The following is a 22871-nucleotide window of genomic DNA, read 5'->3' on the forward strand; positions in this document are numbered from 1 at the left end:
TGGATAATTAAAAAGAAAAAAAGGCAACAGCTTTTAGAAGTGATTTCTAATGTTTATGATGTTTTCACATTTAAAATGTTCCAAGAAAAGGATTGCACTATCAACATGCCTTCAATATACCGGCTCCAAGATACTAAATCCTAAACTTTAAAAAAAAAAAAACTTTATTTTCACAGCACTACGACAAAATCCAATTTATAGACTGCCATAATTAAACATTTTTCCTGTAACTTTTGAGCTGGCACCCTATTAAGCATTTCATAGCTTGTGTTTTTGAGTAATCTGTAGAAAAGTCAGACATATGTATTCTAAGCCTATACTATAGATGCCAATGTTTTGGATAGTAATTAAAAGTTGTAATTACAGGAAAATTTTACTTTTTAAAATCTTTTTGTATATAACTACATACTATGCATGTACCCTCAATGAGATCCAATTAGTTACAAAGAATTTGCATTTCAGTTAGTATGGGATAACAAGACTATAGGGAAGTGCAATGCAATTCCACCAGAAGAGTCAGAAAGAGTGTTCTCTCTTGTTACCTCTGTAAGCAATAATTCCCACAACTGACTGTTTAAGATGTTACTGATCTTTTCAATATTTGGGTACTGAGGTGGGTTCTGGGCTCTTCTCTATTTTTTAGAAAAACAAACAAAAAAATCACACACTGGTGCAAAAATCAGCCACAATTAATACCTCAAGAAGCTAAAGAGCAAAGAATTTTGTTTTGCACGTATGTTTGTGGGTTTTGTTTTGTTTTTTTAATGGTGGAGGGGGTAGATACCACATACTTTTTCTTTCTCCATAATACTTGGTAATTTCTTTAAAAGCACATTGTTTTCTTAAAATAAGTTCCGTAACTGGGGGCAGAAAAACCTCATTAAGACAGTTCTACGTAAATATATACGGTTTTGTGATAAAGGCATATATTTACTACACTGAAAAAGTACTCAAGGATTTTTATTTTTTTCTAGCTATGTTTCCAACATGTAAATCCTGAGCAAATATAAAATAAACATATAGTTTATGTACACAATTTAACAAGCACCTCTAGGACTTCTGCTGGTTCACAGAACAATACCTGCAACTCCCTGGGTTCAGTTCAGCAGCTGTTAACAGATTCTGTAATCTGTAATGACAGTAAACTGGCCTTTGCTCTTCTTTTATTCACTATTCATTTTCAAGGCTTGGTTAAGTACAGAGCTGGGTTAAAGATCAGTGGTTTTTCATGTGACACACACTGGTATTCATCTAATGGCTTGTCAAGACAAAACTGTCCCTGTTCTTGCCAAAATAATAAAAATGACGCTCCACATCGCATGACAATCAGCACTTCCGTATGGTGAAACAACTCAAGCTTTTGTAATTCACTTATTTTATAGAAAAAAATGTTAATGGCTGGCTATCCAATCTTATTTATGGAATCAGGTTGCCATTCTCAAAGGAGATTTTTAAAAAATATTTTGCCCTCTCAACTCTAGAGCAATATGTAAACTAGTTTCTAATAAAATCAGACTTTAGCACATAAAAATAATGCTGAAGTCACAAATTCATATGGCATTAAGGTATATAACTTAATATATGCAAATTACGCAAAGCAGCAGGCTGGACTCAGACACAGAGGTGGAGGATCCAATCAAGGAAATGTCATTTTTCTTGAGAACAAAGTATGGGACTTGCTTTGCAACATCTGTTGGGCTGTGTGAAATGTTAACAGATGTCTTAAGTGAAAAAAGGAGAAAGAATTAATAAAGGAAACCTCCTCTGAACAGATAATCCACCCAAATTTCCATATTCCTGAGGAAAAAAGTTGACAGCAACCTTTTTCCCTTGTGAAACCTGCCATCCCTACTTTATTATGTAAAGTTTCATTTTCTGTGTGAAGTTAAGGGGAAAAAAATTTTGACTCACTATAAACAAAAAGAAAAAGTAAAATTAACAATAATTTCAACTTAATTTCCCGTTGTGAATAATTATATCATAATCTAAGATGTCTGTTTTCCCTTGACTCACATGTAATTTGGTGGGAGGGCAGTAAAAAAGTTCACACAAAAAAAATCATGAAATACTATTCTATGACTGCATGCTTTGGAGGCAAGGAAGGAGGAGAGATTAAGAGTAGCTTGTAAAATAAAGTTCTGATATGAATAGTCATCTCTACTCATAAAGGTATTCATCTTCACAATTAAGATTCACCTGTCATTTACACCAAAATTCTTGCACTATCCAACTGGCTTTTAATTTCTTTCCATTACCATCCTTGTAAGGGATGAAACACCCCTCAGTCAGGTGTCCCACAGCAGTAAAGTCTAATGATCACTAAAACTTTTGGAATATACTAGTAAGATCCTTGTATTTAAATTTTAAGGAACCTAGAAAACTTTACTTTCTTTGTTAACAATTCTCTCTCATGTTTCAATTTATTAGATGATCTAGCCAAACCTGAATATTTAATTCAGATTAAAAAGATGATGCATGAATGCCAGCTACTGAATTTGACTTAGTACCTATTTGTAAATGAGTTGACTCTGTACCTATATTCTTCTATAAGTCTTCCTCTTTGGACAAATCTACTCTATTACTTATTCTCTTAAAAACTTGGGACAAGAATTTTGGTTCACAACTCATGGATTAACTAATTCAAAATGCACTTTAAGGATCTTTACAGATTCAAATGAGGGACGGGAAAAAAACTGTGTTTTCATCTCTGATCACCAGTCTCAACCACTGGCCCTTCTCTCATCAGAGAGTCTGTGTTAGCATTGTACATGTTACTTCATATTTACAATTACACCTTCTCCAGATGGCTCTGGCAGCCTGGGCTGGGCATTTCAACATATAAGAGCCTCAGCCAGAGCAGCCTGAAGATTTCAGGGGGCAAGATCACAGTCCAAGTTGTAAATAAGACATGCAGGCATGCCTTCAGGTTTTCGTTAGTTTGCTTTTTGCCAAAGAATTGTAAGTACTAAATGCTCTGGTGTTTACTTATAGGAATACCACATCAGGGCACGTGACAATAATAACTGCTATATTTAAAAAAAAAATCAATCACCAATACCAATGGAGAAAGAAAGCTTGTGCACTAAAAACATCATTATGTAGCCTTGGACCAAGAGTGGAAAACAGGCCTCCTAACATACGGTTTGAACAGGACACAGGTTTAAATCATTTTAGGGGCCGGCCCGGTGGCGCACTGCTACAGTGAGCCGTTGGGAGCGCGGCGGCGCTCCTGCCGAGGGTTCAGATCCCATGTACAGACCCGCCGCTCACTGGCTGAGCGAGGTGTGGGCGCAACACCAAGGGTTGCGATCCCATTGCCGGTCCCGGTCCGGTACGGGCGCGACACTGAGGGTTGCGATCCGTTGCCAGTCATGAAAAAAGACCAAAAAAAAGGAAAATAAAATAAAATAAAATAAAAAATAAATCATTTTAAACAGTGGCACTAACATCCCCCATAAGTAAATATTACCTAAAAGCTTCAACCTTCTACAACAAAAGGGAGAAGCTGCTCTGGTTGACACTTGCCTCTATACCAACTAGAACAATCCGTGTGATGCAACATTTGCTGACAGCCTAATCAGGGGCTCAGTTTCATAGAAACACATCAATGAAATATCCAAATGCCATAATCACTATACGCTTGATACACTATAAGAAAATTAAAAAGTAAAAAGATTTTGGTAGAGTATACTAGATGAGGTAGTTTACAAAATTTAGAGAAATGATGAATCCTTACAATCAAGGCATTCACAGATACAAAAGCATCTGAGGGGCTGGTGGGTTACCTCAGTTGATTAAGAGTGTGGTGGTGATAACACCAAGGTTCAGTGTTCAATCCCTGTACCAGCCAACTGGAAAAAAAAAAAAAAAAGGAAGAAAAAAAAGCGTCTCTGAGGTCAGTATGATTCTCATGCGTATAAAAGACCAAACGTTTTACCTATCCTGCTTTTGTATAAAAACAGAAACGTGACTTTAATCTTCTCTCAGGTGCTAACAGTGACAGTAACTTCTATCATAACCTATAGTCAATGTTTCATGAGAAAATCTAGAACAAAAGAACCAGTGATGTCTTTCCTGAAATGAGTATGAAAAAACAGGCTGGGAGACAGAGTGGGGAATTACTTTCTTATGACCAGGAGAGTGCAAGGACTGTAAAGATAATATCAATTTCTTTATTTACTTCCTTCTAAAGTCTTCAGACTGAGAAGCTTGCAGGCCCAGTAAAGATGTCATAATAATAGTTTAAACTACTATCAGAAAGGAAGATTGAGATTCATGGACACACAAGAAAATCATGCTGCAGGACAGGGCTCAAAACCATAAAAAAATTATTCGAAAATCCAACACTACCTTTAGAGTTATCACAGAAACAGGCACAGCATAGATGATACAATCTTACATGCTATTCACAAACCTAAAAAATAAATTTAAAAAGTAAAAACGAGACTATTTTATATACATACATATTTAAATGGAAAAATGTTAAAACAAAGTGAATTTCAATGAGATTGTTTTCAAAATTAAGAAACCCAGAAGATGCCAGAAACCCATTATCAGCACATTAAAAATAGGAAGAATTAACAGGCATAGAAGGTCTAAATAGTGATTACCTTTGGTGGAGAATAGTGGCAGGAAAGAGGCACAAGGGAAGCTTTTGAGGTACAGATAATGTTGTGTATCTCCACCTAGCTGGTGATCCTGGGTATCTTCACTTTGCAAAAATTCATTAGGCTATATATACATTTATGATTTCTGCATGTTCCTGTATGTATGTTAAACCTCAATTCTCAAAGTATACTACTGCTGCTATTAATGGGTACTACTACTAAAAATAGTGATTAAACAATAAACTAGCCTAGAACTATGTGAAAGAAAGAAAAGACAAAAAAAGAAAACAGGCAGGTGGAAGGGAGAGGGAAGAGACAAAAGAAGACAGATACTTTATCATAGTCAAAAATCACTCAAATAACTGCCACTAAATCTACTGCTTGCAACAATTTCTTCAGAGGCAAGAAGTGTTAGGAAGCAAGTAAATATCTGAGTTTCACAGAATGAGGATGAGTGTGAAAGACAGTAAAGGGGTAGGGGAAAGAATAATTAGGTGAGAGAGACCTTAATGAGGCACTGAAATCAGCATGTGAGTTTATCTAAGTGACTTAAATGGAAAAGAACAACATACCTCAATTTGAAATGTATTAACCTCACAACATGGAACCTTGAAATGTGCTTGCAGTCTTGTTCACTAAGCCTGTCTTCTGTGTAATTAAGGAAGTGGGGTGGGCACAAAGTGTGCCTGTTGAAATTGGGAGACGAAATTACATACACCTTGCAGAAAGTATTATTTAGAAGCTCTGAGTACATCATGACAGACTTTTTTCTTAATTACAAATATAACATATTACTCTGACCACCCAAACACATTTCTTTAAGAGTTAATACTTTCTAAGGCTGGTAGCAGCCAACAGTTAAATAAATAAACCCTGGAGAAAAAAGAAGTAACAATGTGGGAATAACTGAATAACTTGCTAATTGATAATGGATACACTTCTGCCCTGACCAGCCTAATTCCTTACTCCCTTTTCTTTTACTTATAAATAGAGTCATCTTAAATATACATTTTTACCCAATGTTAGGGAATACTGATCAAGGCCCTCCTTGCCAAATACAAGAAGCTGTGGGGAACACAAAAGTTAAGACATAGTCCCTGCTCACAAGAAGTTTGCAATCTAGTACAGGAGATAAACCATGAACAAAAGTGATCTTAATAAAACCAGAATGTGACCTGAGAAGCAGCAGCAGAATTCTAAACAACTTAGAAAAACAGATTCCTTCCAGCCAGTGTGGTAAAAGAAAGCTTCTAAGCAGAGGCAGCCTTTGCTCTGGCACTGAAAAACTGATAATATTCCTAGAGAAGTAATACAGTTTGACTAGACCACAAGGTAGAATGTGTGTAGCAATAATGAATGGAAGGGATGGAATAGTCAATAAGAATCATTATAATAATAAGGGTTCTATAGTCTACTATAAAGAGTTATTATTTATCCTATTATCCACCAACAGTCAAAACCACTGAAAGCTTCTCAACAGCAGCATTGTATGATCATCATTATACTCTAAGAAGATTTCTCTGGCAATAGCATGACAGACGGACTGAAGTGAAAAGACAGAAGCGGAAAGACCAATTAAGGAAGCTATTATGACAACCTGGGTAAAATGACTACTGGCAATTGGGCTGCGGAAAAAAAGAGCAAGATGCAAAACATACTGTGAAGATAAAATCAAGACAAGAATGACTGATAAGATATTGGGTAACAAATGAGAGTAGTCCACAGTGACACTGAAACTGATATTCCGAGCACAGGAAATGGTAGCACTATCAACAGAAATGGGGATGAACTAGTTTGTGTGAGCTCAGTTTGGGGGGACAGCAGATCATGCAGATGACTAGACAACTAGAAATATTCAGAAAACTGATTGATACCAGACTTAGATCTGGGAGCCATCTACACAGACATGACACAAGAGGTAAAAAGGTGCCCGAGGTCAGCATCTTAGAGAATACCCATGGTTATTGGGGGGAAAGATGAAAGGAGCAGTATTAACAGGTGCATCGTGATTGTCCAATGTTCTCAATGATAACAGAAGACAGAGTTCACAGGAGATAGAATGGTCCGAGGGTTTTAAATGTTCTAAAAAACAATACTATATTTAGGGTATGGTAAAACCAAGTGTAGTAATGAGCAGTAAGTGTAGTAAAAGTAAAACAAAATGCATAAGAATGATAAATACTAAAATTAGAACCGTGCTTGAGGAAGTGGTGGGACAGGGGGAGGGGAAGATAGGGGAATTGGGAACAGCTGGTATGATGTAATTTGAATGGTAACCAAGGCCTTCAGATGTGTTTGTGAATTATTAGTTCTTAAGCTTGGGTAAATGGGTGTTTAATATACCACTCCTCATATATATATTTGTGGCTGAAACATTTTATAATTATATTTTGTGTCATAAGAGAGATGTCTCAGTAAACTGATAAGTGTATATAGAATCTATACTCCAAAGGAGTTATGAAGTAAAGCAGTTGTAAAGGCAAAGAGGCAGAAAAGATAAAACATTCAATGGAGAAATTTTGCAAGAAAGCAAGGAAAGTAAGAGAAAGGAGATTGAAAAGTTACCATGGTCTAGGAGAAATTATGTTAGGAAGTTGACAGTTTGTTTTTCATTACATGAAAAAAGTCTATCATAGGCAAAGGGGATAAAGCTAAAGGAGAAAAGGATATTGAAGATCTAAGCCAGAGGGAAAATGACATGAATGGATCCTAGGAGAGAATGTGATCAAGAGCACAAATGAAAAGGAAGGAAAAATACTTTTTTTGTCAAAAACCAATGGGAAGATATAAGAAAACAATTGCGTGACTGAGAAATACATATATTAAAAGCACTCATGCTAGAAAGCCAATTTACTACCCATCTCCCCCAAGTAAGCTTTACAACTTGTTAAAAGGGACAGAGTTTATCTATCTTTGGTAATCCGGGGCCTAACAGAGTGCTTAACACATCATAAGTGTTCAATAAATGACAGCTGCACAAAAGAAATTATCATCTCAGAAAAGTGACAGATGAGGCTACCAGCTAAGATAGACATGATAAGATGAAATCAAAGACTACTAGAGAGTAGAAGAGGCATTGGCCAATTAGAGAGGGTAAAATGAAATTCTGAATCAGTGAGAAATGAATAAAGGAAATGGCAAAAAGCAAGAAAAAACTCATCCTTTGGTTCCCAAAAAAGCATAAGAAATAACAATCAAGCTGGCTTCCAGTCAAGATGGCGGAATAGACGGTCCCCAGTGTCACTCTCTCCCACAAATCAATCAATTTACAACTATTAAAAAGCAACGACAGCCAAGCTGGGGCTTCTAGAGCTCAGGTGAAGAGGAGGAGACCTACGGAGTGCATGAAGGCAGGAGAAGCCACAATGAGAAAAAGAAAGGATCACTCCCACCATTTTGAATCACAGCCGCTTCCAAGCTGGAGCTGGTGAGGGCACAGAGCAAGAGCTGGCAAAAGCCGCAGCTGTACCCTTCGTATGAAGTTGCCTGGAGGTGGCAGGGGAGAAGAGGGCCTTGGTGGTCCTCAGGCCAGCAAGACCACTAACAAGGTTCCCATGAACCCACATAGGAGGACAAGGAGCCACAAAAACTGAAAAAAGGAGCCGCTCAGAGACTGGTGAGTCATCCCAAGGGACCAGCCCATAGCCCATCCCTTGGGAAGTGTTTGAAATACAGGCAGCGGGGGAGCCAGGCCCATCAGGGGAGCATTGGGGCACAGCACGGACAGCTGATCTGCCCCACAGTCAGCACAGGCCCACTCAGTGGAGACGGGTCAGAAATTCTGATCTGCAGGGGTGCAGTTTGCAGAAGTCTCAGGCCAAGACCTGAGTTTCCACACAACCCAGGTGTACTAGAACTCACAAGACCCAGAAGTCAGCAAGTAAGACCTTAGCTGCACAAAAAGCCTTCTCTAGGGAATCAGCAGCAAAGCAACAATTTAGCTCAACCACAGGGCTCAAGTGCTGGTCCCCACAGGTAGTTCCCCCATTTTATAAGTACACAAAAGACAACAAATTAGTTCCAGTGCAGAGTTTAAGTGGTGGGAACAGCAAATAATCCAACACAGAATGAAAAGCAAAACCAAAATACCCACAGATCAGAAACAGTTTGATATTATCTCTTAGAGATCTAATACTACCAAAAAACACCTATAAAACTTAGAAGGACAGGAAGACCCCTGGGCTTCCAAGCCAGGGAGCAGGGTCTCAGCCATGCCCCCTGACACCTGCAACCAGCCCAGCAATGACCACTGGGCCCACAGGAAGCACCCCACACTTCCAAGCTGGGGCGGTGGGGGGCCGAGGGTCTTGGCCACGCCCCCTGACACCCACCACCAGCCCAGTGATGCCCACCAGGCCACAGCAGGAAGCTCACCAGGCCCCTGAGCCAGGGCAGTGGGAAGCCAAGGCCTTCAGCCACATCCCTCTGACATCTGCATCCAGCCCAGCAACAACCAAGCCACCACTGGAAGACCCCTTGTCTCCTTTGCAGGAAACTCACCAGGCCCCTGAGCCAGGGCAGTGGGAATCCAAGGCCTTCAGCCACATCCCTCTGACACCTGCATCCAGCCCAGCAACAACCAAGCCACCACTGGAAGACCCCTTGTCTCCTTTGCAGGAACGACAGGGTGCCACAGGCTTCAACCATGCCCCCTCTCCTTCCTCCTTCTTCCATCCTTTTTTCTTTCCCCTTTCCTTCTCCGCCTCCCCCCAACTGCTCCACATTTTATAATGTAAAAATAATATAATATTAATAAACAAACTTTAAAAAATTAAAAAAATATTTTTTTAATAAATTTTCTTAATCTAAAAAAAAACAAGCACCTCCCCCCAACTGCTCCACATTTTATAATGTAAAAATAATATAATATTAATAAACGAACTTTAAAAAATTAAAAAAATATTTTTTTAATAAATTTTCTTAATCTAAAAAAAAACAAGCAAGCCGACACGGTTCAAGAAAGAATAGTTCAGAGTTCCCAGTCTGGTAAGTGGAATACTTACAACTAGCAAGGTATTTCTAATGCAAAGAGAAAAATGCCTTGCTTCAAAACATATACCCTAATAGACAACAGTACATTATATATCATTGCCATTATATGTCATTCCCATAGCATGTAGTTCTTATAAAGGAAATAAAGTAAAATAGAGAGTTGAATTTGTATGAAATTATTTAATCTTTTTTCAGGTGTCCCCCAATTCTAAGTGTTTGCTATATAAAGTTTTTCAGATTTTTTTTTTTACGGCTCGCTGGTATAGCAATCTGAACCCATGAACTTGAGATTATAAAGCTGCACTCTAACCAACGGAGCTAACTGGCCAGACCTATGTAAAGTTTTTTAAATGCCTATGAATTCCCCAAAGCAAACAAAATCAAAATACTTTACACTGTGTCACGTATGTTATTTGAATGAAGGAGTCATACATGTGGAAGAATGTCATTTCATTAACACACTTGAGACAAAGCTGAGGAGAGCCAAGTTCCTTCCACTTTTTACTGCTCAATTTCTCTCTCTAGAACCACAACTGTGGTCCAAAGTCACAACAATTCTCTGCCCAACTGGCAAGGGCTGCATTAGTAGAACTCATAATTTTTAGTCCAGAATCCCTCTAGAGAACAGGGAAATGATGGGTTCCATCACCTGGCCAACATCAGCAACCGCTGAAGAGTCACTTCAGGGACATGGACAAAGACATCCATCCCCCATGCTAGCAGCCACTAAAACCTGCCTTCCTAACAGAGTCCTTTCTGAGAAGACCACTGTCATAGAGCTTTATAAGGCAGCATTAATACTGTGGGCCAAAATGAGATTGATCTTTGAGCTTTGTGGTCTCCTGTTGTCAATGGTGCATTATAAAACCAATACTAAATACTTTATAAACAGGTCTCCCTACAGTGTATTAGAAAAACAGTGCATATTTCATGCCCCATAGTTAGGTAGCCACATATCCATCAGACTAATAAATTATTTATTAGGTGCTCAGAAGTGCAATAAGAGTGCATAAACTAACTTCTGGATACTTATAAGCTACTATTTCACTGGAAATTGTATCTGAATGAGAAAACTATCTCACTAATATAACGGGGGATGGAAATATCCCAGCTCTCAAGAGTACTATTTATTATAAGGAAGCACAGGCCTTATGAATGAGAAGGGACAAAAATCCCTACACTGTGAAAAAGAGTCCTGGTTACTGAACTTACAAAGAAAGCACCATCCAGCCCCACATTCATTTCCTTTCTCTTGTGTATATAGATTCCTCTGGTCCTATCATCTCTACAGACAGCTCAGGAAAATAAAAATTGGTGGAAACACTTCCAACATACCCTGAGTCAGGCCAGATGACAACTACTAGTAATGGTTTGCATTTGACATCTCCAAAGAATGTACAAGCTCTCTGTCACATGCACACCATGGAATTTACAATTTATTAATCTAAGGTTTAGAGTAGCATTTTTTTTATTCTATTTTTGGTTAAAGATCCCAAGCCTGCTGAAACCCTATGATACAGTCCCTGCTGCCCAGTCCAATATCATCAGGCATCTCTTTCCTGGTTCCACCCCTCAGAAAGAGGACCTTCTGTTCTAGAATGTATTTCAGCCCTTCACAAAGGAATTTCTTCAGCTGGGTTATTTCTCAAACTATGAGAGGCGTGGACCTTTGTGTAGTATTGTGGGTGCCATGGTTTCACATGGTGGCCACATTAATACCAGAGAGCAAGCATCTGTAACCCACAGCTGTGTGTGCTCCAGCCCCAAAGCACCCGCAAGGCTGATGCCAATGCAAACCACTCTTCCTATCCCACATCTGAACCACACTGGTTTTCTTAAGGAGCCAGGGGCTGAGATACAGTTCTGAAAATGAAGGTTTTGGGTTCTTTCCATTCACATGATGGGTATGGAGTGTTGAGAAGATTACTGCCAGAAGGACAGGCTCTTTTTTTCTCTCTCATTCCACACCAAATGAAGAAACCATAAAAAGGTTTACTGTGTCAGGGGTATTCCAAAATCCCCCAAGGAAAAAACCTAAACTGATAAATATATGCATTTTTTTCACACTGTTTTTGCTTCTTTTTCCTAGTGTCTTGTAGTTTAACCCCTATCAGCTTGAGTTTTTAGGGCTGAAAAATATTTTGAGAGACCTGGTTTCACATCACTTTCTCAAAAAAGACCTCCCCAAATCCTAGAAATTTATGAAAGCTGATGTAAAACCATAGGACAAGACTAGTTTCTTGTATTGCTTTTGCTGCTACAACCACTACTGCTAAGATGATTATTCATATTAATGAGTTTGGTATGTAGACAAACTATAAAAGACGCAGTCTCTGACCTCAAGTACTTATCTCTGTCTTTTGGGATTTACTCCTCCTGCTAGATTTACTTTTATTCTTCATACCCTTGCCCAGAGGAAGTGATCATCATTCAGGACTTGGAGTGTTTCCATGGGTGGGGTTTAAATATGGCAACTAGAAGAAAGAGAACTTTTGCCCTCGGACACAGACAATATTGGCCCCAAAGCTCAGGATGTTCTAGCTCGTGGCAAAGAGAAATATAAGCTCCCTGTGAAATTCTTACGCTGGTTTCACTGAGCTTTATAAGAAAAAAATCTTATAAGGTGTGAAAGCATATAGTCTTCCAGTGCTTCATCACATCAAGCAAAATTATGCACAAACTGTATCACTGTACACTAATGAGCTAATATTAGACAGTTTCTATCCACCCTTTATATTCAATTATTAAAATTTTGTGCATATGCAGAAAGCATATGTAGAAGAGATATATCCAGGGAGTCAATTCTGCCCAGTGGTTAAGTGCCCAAGTTCTGCAGTGAGATTACTTGGGTTTAAATGCCTACAGAATCTTTTAGTAATTGTGTAGCCTCAGGAAGTTACTTAGCCAAAATTCTTCATCTCTAAAATGGAAATAATAGTACTAGTCCACAGAATTGTTGTGAAGATTCAATGGCCTGATTAGCGCAAAAGGTTTTGTTGAGTGCCTAACACGAAAGCACTCAATGAATATTAGGTGCTGCATATGTATGTGTGTAAAAAGATATTTAAAAGGAGAAGCCCACAGGCCAAGTTTGGCTTCAGATGTGTTTTGCTTGGCTCCCTAAATGAGTGTGTATGAGTGTGCATGTGTATTTAATTAGTGACCAACATGTAAAACTCAAGAAATGTTAAATTAAAATGGATTTCCAGCAGTTCAGGGGATGGGTAGGGAGAGGCAAAGTGTGAGGTATCAGGGAACTAAAAATATGGCAATGAAATCTATGTTCCTTAAGGACAACAATCAGCTGGGGTGCAGTAGTAGCTACTCTCTTTAGCATGCACTCTAAGATGTGCACAGTCTCCACTACTCCCATTGTTCTAAATCCAACCTGTTTCCTTCAATTCCGTTACTTTCCTGGACACTAGAGCCATCTGACCTATAAGTCACTCCACATTGACCTGACATATATGTAGAATTCATTCATACATAAATGAAAGTAACATTTAAATAAAACGTCAAGTACCAAAATTGGTTTCTATTATGCCTACCTCTGATGAAAATGACACTGAAATGCATTACATTCCCTTTTGCTTTTTCCAAAATCCTATATTGTTATTAATACTCTCTGTATAAAGAATGAGTGAACCCATTATCTGTGACTTTATCAAGGCCTCTGCTACAATTACAGACATGGGTTTTGTGACAGCTATTTCAGTAACCATGGTTCTCAAACATATTTGCTTTTAACCAGTGGAGACCTGTTTTAAAAAGATGTTAATATTGAACATAGAGGACAAGAAGTATAAAAGCCCGGCCCCTTGGTCTCCACAGCCTGAGACATTTAAGCAGAATTGTAAGGCTGTACAAAACAAATTTAGGAAATTGATCTAATCTGATTGCTTTACTATACGATCAAGGAAACTGGGGCAAAGTGAAAAAACGAAATGGTGGCTAAGTCTGGATCATTTTGGAGGTCTTAGGTCTCCCAAACTTTTATACCAGAGTTCAAAGAAGTGGTCAGGGTGTTGAGAATCCAGTGGTGACCCAGAGTCACTCTTACTGACTTGTGAAAGCCAACTATAAATCTTCAGGAATTTTACAATCCAGTTGACTTCACATTGGTAACCTGAAATGGGCCATTTTGGGAGCACTTAGCCACTCAAATCAGCAAATGCTACAAATCAGAACTCCTCGTGTTGAACAACATGAACCAGTTGTTAAACTTTTATAAGCACAATCACTGGTTGAGATTCTGACATTTGGCCAACCTGGGCATCTTCACATGGTATGTTTGATCAAGAATGTGTCTTTGTACTCCTTTGTAGAGATGTGAGGATTTTAGTGAAAAGCATGAAGAAAACCAAGCCAGGCACTTGGAGTTCTTACTATGTGCAAGGCATTGTGATAAGTTTTATAAAAGACACAATTACAGTAAGATCACAGCATCCAGAGATCTTAAGAAATTAATCATTCTGGGTATGTAAAATGTCTGGGAAATGTTACTTTATATTTATTGAGCACTTGTTGAGTGCCAGGTACTATGCAAAGCATACAATATTTTTTCATTTGTTCTTCACAGGTCCTATGAGATAGGTATTATTATTCTCATCTTACCAATAAGGAAATTGAAACTAAGAGAATTAAGTCACTTGGCAAAAGTCTTATAAAAGTGTGGAAGTGGGAATTCAAGACCAACTTGGTCTGATTTCAAAATATGTGCTCATCACAATATCCTGCACTGCCTCTCTCTCCAGCTTTCTACCATTTTTAGACTAGTCAAAAATGTTCTTTAAAGGTGTTACATATTACCCTATGTTTTTAAACAGGTCATACCTTTCTTGATAATTGAAACTTTTCATCTTTTAAAAACAATAAATATGTAGCAATACCGTTAGAGCTTCCCAAGTCTTGAAGCTGTATATGCTCTCAGGGGGTACCCGGGGAGGTGGATGGGGGAAAGCCCTGGGAATGATCTATTTAAATTTAACAACCTACCATTTTATCCTTTTGTAGTTAGTTGTAATTATTTATTGTATATCTAATATCTGCCTTCTTCCTACTTTTAGAATTTGTTGTTTTATTTTATTATGAGCCTTTCCAAAGGAATATAAAGTAGTCATTAAGAAGAATGAGAAAAAGCTGAAAGTATTGATAAGCAACATCTCCAAATAAATCACAAGTAAAAGGCAAGAGACAGAACAGTAAATATAGGGTAATATCATTTATATTTTAAAAAGAAAAGAAAGGAAAAGAATAAAAGATAAGGAAAAGGAAAGACAAAAAATTAAAGAGAAGGTAATAATTATTTCTATACTTGGGCTAAGCTACTTCTAAAAATACCTCTCTAAGAGAGAAGCTCAAATGCTCTCATCATAAAGAAATGATAAGTTGGTTACAGAGCAGCCTTATAACATCAAGGTCACGGGTTCAGATCCCCTAACCACCCAGCTGCCAAAAAAAAAAAGAAACAAAGGAATGATAACTGTTTGCCATGATGAATATGCTAATTACCCTGATTTGATCATCACACATTCTTTATGTGTAATGAAATATAACTCTGTGCCCCATAAATATGTACAATCAATACCTGTCAATTAAAAAATAAGTCTTTTAAAAGTTAAAATAAAAATACCTTTAAGAATCTGATCAACAGAAATTAGCTGAGAAGAGGTGAGAAATTTGTTTTCTCTGTATAAGTTTATGTACACTTTTTTCACTTTTTGTATGTATTAGCAATTAACAAAATTTAAAATTGTATATATAATTTAATATATAGTACAGATAATTTAATATATAATTTTTAATATATAATGATGGCCCTGACAACAAAATAGAGTTTTAGAGTCAGGTTGTAAGCAAAATGTGGGGGAATGACTATCTTAGAAGTTCAGTATCTAAGCTTGTAAGCTTTGTTTCTTCTTTCCAGGATGTTCAAAGCACTGTTTCTGCCTGGTTCTCAACTGTGCTTAGATTAGCACAGTGTTAATATTTAAGACATGGTCCTCTAATTTCACCTGACTTACTGTATTGCTGGAGAGACTATATATCAACATGTAAGTTAAATAAAACATGTAAATAAGTGCTCTCTCTCTTACTAAAGTAAAAATGCTACAAGCAGTACATAAGCTACTAACTAGAATACTTCCAAGAGCCTAAGTCATTGGGCAAAAGAGGGATGTGAATTTCTTATGCTAAAGATAATTTCAAAAAGCAAAGAGAAGAGAGCATTCCAAATGGATGGAGAAGCATGAATAAAAATAAGTGTAAGAAAGCAATGCTCCTTGGGTAGTGAAGAATATTAATTAATAAGAGGTGAGATTAGAAAGAGAATAAACAGGCAAACTGTAGAGCCCTTAAAAATTGGTCTTTAAGTTTCTGAACAGAAAAGTAAAATAATAAAAGTCATATTTCATCTAGGAACTGTGTGCAGGATATATCAGAAAAAAGAGTCATCTAAGGCAAAACTATTCAATTAGAGGATTTGTTTTGTATTCAAATATTCTCTTAGATTACAAGCTCCAAGAGCAAGGGAGCTTGCCAATTTTGTACCTGTCTATACCTGAAGCATCTGAACACTAACAGAAAATGGAGAGCCTCTCACAGAACATGAGGACCTAATCTACGTAAATGTGAGAAACAATTTCACAATTCAGAGTTTTGTTCTGTTTTTTAAAGAATTGACAAGAACTGATGCCAAAATAAATTTTAGCTTTGAGGAAAAAGAAGTCAAAGATAATAGTAAGATTTCCAGTTAGAAAAAATGGTGAAGGAGGGATATCCTAAAACTAACACTTAATTGTATACATTAGATATAATTTGATATTTTTATGTATATGTATAAATACATGTACTCTACAGTTAAAATATTTCTACCTAAAATATGTTTTCTGAAATTACAAAATGGCTGAACATGGAAATTATGCTCTATCCTCAATTTTCTACCATGTACTCCTGATTGGCATCTTATCTGACAGCATATAGCTTCACCACTCACCTCCAGGCAGATTGTTTCCCCTATAGCACCTACTGCTTTTGCCTTGAGGTATAGAGATGTTATCCATAACCTATACATTCGACAAGGGGATCATCTATCCATGTCAGATGGGAATGGGCATCCCTCCAGGATGCCTGGCACACCCAATCAGCAAATACAAGTGATCTCTCAAATAAGCTCTAGCATCTGCCAGATTTCTGCAACTGAGTATTCTTTCTTACGTAGGCACCAAACTCAATATCTCTGAATAAGACCATAACAGGTTCTTGCTAAAACTGCTGCCTGCCTGATTTCACATTTTTGTTTAACGAACAATTAAGCTTTCTCTATATTCTTACCATGTTTGGCATGCTGCCTCATATTCAGGAGTGTTCAAGAAATTTGGTAGAATGGATGAACATAGGATGAATAAATGAACGACTGCAGTAACTAAAGGGTTTCTTTCTGTTAGGGAGATAATTTCAGGGCATGCTTCCGTTGACTGTTCCTCAGCAGTGAGACAGGCACTGCTACTGAGCACAGACCTTTTTTCTTCTTCTGGCTCACCTCAGCCTCTCAAAGCATTTATCACCAGTGAGTCAAAACTCACCCATAAGATGAAACATATCTGTCATCCCTGAACTATACCTTCATTTTTAGTTCCAATGTGGTATCATTTAAAAAGCATTTCCAGGTAAGTCCAAAAGAAAAAACACTGCTAAGGTCCAAACAAAGTCCAGAACTATAAAACTTATTTCTAAAATATTCTCTCCTATTGCATTTAAACTTGGTAAAGGCACCTAGTATATTGTAAGCACTTGAGTACTAGATGAAAAAATGTAAAACGAAGAGCTCAATATTTCTCCAGTCTCTTCAGCACACAAATGCTAAATGCTTTCAAAGCAAACAAGGTACCACCCACATGTAAGAGATCAACAATGAAATCTCTCAAGAAATGTACACCTCTGTTCCCTTTCAACAAACCTCCCTATCTCCCTATTTCCCTTGCACTGCAGATTTATTTTTCTCAAAACAAAAATAAACATCAAACGCTGTGAAGAGTCGTAAATTGTGGAAAAGTTACAACAATTTTTCTAGAAATATCAAGGTGCACTCCCAAGCACAAACTATGTATATATTTTTAATTATTTTATTTTTAATGGTTTCCATTTTAATAATATAAAAATCCACTTTTTAATGTACTGTGACTTGAATTCCCATCTGAAGACAAAATTAACTGCTATGTGATATTTCTAAGAATACTTTTAGAAATTACATCTTTTAAGAAATAAGAGATCAGATGACAAACTGTTCACGTTGTCACATTTTGTGACCAAAAAAGAAGAAAAAAGATAAATGGGGAGGATTTACATTTCAGATGGTAAGGTCTTTTGGCTCTTTTTGTTTTGCTACAATCTGTTTTACTGTGCCTGAACATGATAAACAAATACAAACACGATTAAAAATTAGACACTGCAATATTTTCAAATGTTTTTGCTTAGAGAGTCCAAAGTCTACCGCTTTAAATACAATTAAGTATCACCTGAAACTTCAGCTTCAAGGCACATTTAGGCTGTGTCTTCACAATATTAAAACAACTAATCAATGAAGTCAATGTGTTTGGGGTCCAGTAGTAAGTCAAATGAGATGTTTCCTGCTGGTGTACAAAAAATAACCAGTTGACTTAAGCTGTGAAATAGTAATTTAATGTTAGAACTAAAATTCCCACACACTAAGCTGGCCAGTTAGCTCAGATAGTTAGAGCGTGGTGTTGATAACACCAAGGTTCAGTGTTCCTTCCCTGAACCAGCCAGCTGCCAAAATAAATAAATAAATAAAATAAAATTCTCATATAGTCTTAGAGAACAAGTGACCTTTACAAATTACATGGGAATCACATTCCAAAGACACCCTCTCAGACTGCCAGATTAAAAAAAAATACACAAGTTATAAAGTAATCTGTGTACTCTTAGATTCTACCCCTTTCTAGACAGATACATACCATCAAGTAAACAAATCTCATTCTTTCTTAAAAAGAGAAAGAAAAAGAAAATATAATAGCTTGCCATATTTGTACATAACAAAGAAACTACAGGAGGAAAGTGAGCTGGCAACTCAGCCAAAGTTAAATGTATTCCACATGGTTAGTACCCAGTAAGCTCTGAAAAAGAGAGAGAAAACCTGACACTTAGGGCTTCAAAATGAACACAACCTACTAGGTCCACTTTCAGTTATGTTTCCGATGCACATTTTAATACTGATTAAAACTTACATAATCACACAAAATCTAATGTCAGGATGTTTCCCTGTCCCTTAATATCATGTGAACATTCCAGGTCGAATATAACATGACACTAATGGTCTGGAAGCAAAGTGGATGACCTGAAACTGTGTATTTTATTTTAACAGATCTCATAGACTCCTCTTTCCAATGACTGTGGGACAGACACAGCAGAGTTTGAACATTAACAACAGCAATTAAGGTAAAGCTTAATCCTAAATGTGTTAGCATAAAACTACCCACTTCAAAAAGATTTTAGAGTATATTTTATTAAATCCTGAAATGCATGTTCTGGTAAATTTCAATATAAATTTGATTTACAAATTCCACTGAAAATGTGCCACAGCTGGCAGAATAAATTACTACAATAAATCATTATTAAATAACTGTAAATCTTTGCAAAGACATAATGCCTAACTTAAAAAAGTATGTAGAAGTGAACATTCGGTAGAAGAAAAGCACTTTTCACACAGGAAAACAAATTACAAAACTTACCATGCCAATACTACAATGTACTTCAGTGATTAAACAGGGAAATAAAATTCACATAAACAGTACTTAAATCTACAGTGGGGTTGTGTTCCCTACTGTATCAAAATGAATTGTATGGCAAGGGGTAATGGACACGAGTGATCATCCTGCAACGGGCAAGTCTTACATGTACAGCTGCATCCAATATTTTGCTAGACAATAAAATCATACTCCAGGTATCAGTCAGCAATCCCAATTTATCCCTTCTCTGAAGCTTCATAATTATTCCTTTAAAATAATCTATTTTCCCACCACCACCTTCTCCTCCATACAGAACTCCACCCTACTTCAAAATAAATTTTTTTTAAAAAATACATAGTTACAGGACCGGTCCCATGGCTCACTCGGGTGAGTGCGGTGCTGACAGCGCCAAGGCTGCGGGTTCCGATCCTATATAGGGATGGCCGGTGCGCTCACTGGCTGAGCATGGTGCAGACAACACCAAGCCAAGGGGTACAATCCCCTTGCCAGTCGGAAAAAAAAAAATACATAGTTCCAGGACCGGTCCCATGGCGCACTCGGGTGAGTGCGGTGCTGACAGCGCCAAGGCTGCGGGTTCCGATCCTATATAGCGATGGCCGGTGCGCTCACTGGCTGAGCATGGTGCAGACAACACCAAGCCAAGGGGTACAATCCCCTTGCCAGTCGGAAAAAAAAAAAATACATAGTTTCATTCCTTTTGATGTGAAGCAGATGGGTAGTTACAGTAATCCATCACATTAGATATCACTTGAAGTGAATCACTCCAAATGTCCCTGCCTTATTTGGCTCTCCCAAGCCTCCATTTGTCAAAGTGCACACACTTTGGTACTTGTGTCACAACCGACAGGGCTAATGGCTCTAGCCAAGATGAGCTCCAGCAAAGCCTGCTCACAGCTGTGATTGTTGCTTCTGCCTCTTGGGAATGGTAAATTATTAACCGACACTTTCACAACAGAAGAGCTGTCTAAGATAGAACCCATTAAAACTGTTAGTCTACCGAATATTCACATTGCCAGTTGGTAAAATCTTTGTCTAAGTCATCACTGCCTGCTCTTGTTTGTATTTATACTTCAATTCAGTCACTAGTCTTCATAAAACGAAAAGATGTCCCTGAATGCCACCTCTATGCGTTTTTCTATTTGCCAAACCCCAATTAGCAGAAGTGTTTCTGAATAAGAATACCTACCTCTTCCAACAAGCACAGGAATTACCAATGTATGAGGCTGATTCAGGAAAGCTACCTCCGACTCACTTGCAAACTGAGCTGCCCAATTTCCTGTTTTAGTGTACATCACAGTATTTTTACTAATACATATGGGAGGGTCTTATTCCCCTATATTTCCTTATTCCCCTATATTTCATTTTCCAATTTGCCTTCAGTTATATAGGTACCAAAAGCATCCCTTTTTCAATATGCAGCGACTAAGATCATTATTAAATGCATCTACCCAAGAAACACTTGGGCCCCACAGTCAGGTATTTCTTCCCAATAAGATACTTCCCCATTCACCTCCACTTCCAATTCACACAAAGCCATTCTCTGCATATGGCCCACTCTCACGGGAGAGCAAATCATCTGTGCTGTGGCCTCAAAACCTGACACATTCCAGACCAAATAAATAAAGAATAAATAAATAAATAATTCCAGACCAGTAAAAGGATACCTAACTCTGTGAAGGAGAATAAACATCTAAACATTATGCATGGAAATAACTGAAAATATTTTCAAATAAGTAAAAGTTCAAAAACAGAGAGCTAGACAGCATGGGAGGACACACCGACTCAAAATTACAGGTTCAAGAGAATGCATGGGTGCAAAAAAACAGTTCAGGAGTCCCTGGAGCCTGGAGAGTACACACAACTCAGTGAACAAACAGGAAAAGAGGTTGTGGGGAGAGACCACCTTAGAACATACACTTATCCCAAAAACGCAGGAGTCTAGATTACAAGAATGGGTGACCTAAATTTTCAGCTACATTATCCAGGAAAAGTAATCAAAAGATGAAAACATTGCCCATTGCTGTGATTATGACTTCAGTACCAACCATTCAGAGCAATTTACTTATGTTAACTCCATGATTATATGACAAAAGACATGACCTCCTCCTTTCTTCCCCACGCCACCTTCTATCTCCCTAAACAACCCAATCTATTCCCAGGCTTCAGTTACCAACTGTCTGTTGATGGCCACCAAATCCCTATATTCAGCCTCGATCACTCTTCTATACTACAAACTGATTCCTGTCATCTCCAGGACAATGTCTAATCATATTACTCCTCTAATTTGTCCCTCCTCCAGCACTGCCCACCTCAGAAATGGCCCCAGCCATTGCAGGGCTTGGAAATGGTTTTCTTCATTTATAAAAGATCATTTTACCCTTCCCCATGTTTCTCCCTGGAGCCATAGTGATTCTGAGTCCTTACTCTAACCTTTAGAACAGAGATAAATTTATTTAGGGATTAAGCTCAGTCTCTGGTTTTTAGAATGTAGAGATACTTCCAAGGTCATGTGACCAATCAATTCAAGATATGTAAAAACTAACTTGTGGAATTAGCTCAAGTGTCTCTTGTGGGATGTACAGAAGACTGTCACAAGGGGCAGGGCTTTATCTCTCAAGGAGATGAAAAGTTAATGTACTTTCTTCTGCTTTTCTATATAAACTGTGGGAGATTTTGTCTCTAACTTCACAGTCACTTTTGAACTATCTTACACTCATGTAAAATATTTGAAAACCTACTCAATAATAAATTGTGTTATCTCCTCTTTATAGATAATAATACATCTTTTTATTGAAAGGATTATTTCATTTCCCCAGTAACCTCCCCTGACCTTCTGACAACCCACATGCAGGCAATCTACAAATCCTTCTTGTCTATCTCATTCATATCTGTGAATCCATCTACTCTCCTTTCCTCCAGCTACCACGCAGGTACAGACTACCACTTTTCACATTTCAAAGAGCCTTCTACCTCAGCTTCCTTTATTCGCTTTTTCTCCCTTCCAGTCCAGTCTCCAAATTGCAGCTGAGTTCCCAAAATACTTTAAGAAGACTCTACAAGATTTGATCTCTACCAACCTAACCAACTTTATCTTTTGACCCTCTAACAGTACTCACAGATCTTTCTCTCTGCTCCAGACATTCTCTCATTGCTTTAAAGCTTTATCCTTTCCTTTCCTCTCCTGAGCCTTTCTCCTTGCTTTCAAAGATAATTTCTTTGCCTGAACTAGAAAGTGTTCTTTTTTTTTTATTTTGTCAATATACAATGTAGATAGTTATTGTGTCCCATCACCGAAACCTCCCTCCCTCCTCCCTCTCCCCCCTCCCACCCAGCTGTGTCCCCTCCATTTTCTTGTTGTAAGAACTTCAAAAAAAAAAAAAAGTTGTGGTTGTTAGATCTTCCTCTCCTCCCCCACCCTGGTTTTTTTTGTTGTTGTTGTTGTTGATGTTGTTGTTGTTTGTTTTTGTGTGTGTGTGAGAGTGTGTGTGTGTGTGTGTGTGTGTGT

The 22871-nt window shown here is 37.8% G+C and overlaps 1 pseudogene; it reads right to left on the minus strand.

Annotated features, from left to right (window-relative positions):
* LOC103588933 overlaps nucleotides 1–22871 on the minus strand; it is a 166938-nt pseudogene that overhangs the window by 143671 nt on the left and 396 nt on the right.

This window comes from Galeopterus variegatus, unplaced genomic scaffold (genome assembly GCF_000696425.1).
Source record: "Galeopterus variegatus unplaced genomic scaffold, G_variegatus-3.0.2 Scaffold628, whole genome shotgun sequence".
In the NCBI taxonomy this organism is placed as follows: domain Eukaryota; kingdom Metazoa; phylum Chordata; class Mammalia; order Dermoptera; family Cynocephalidae; genus Galeopterus; species Galeopterus variegatus.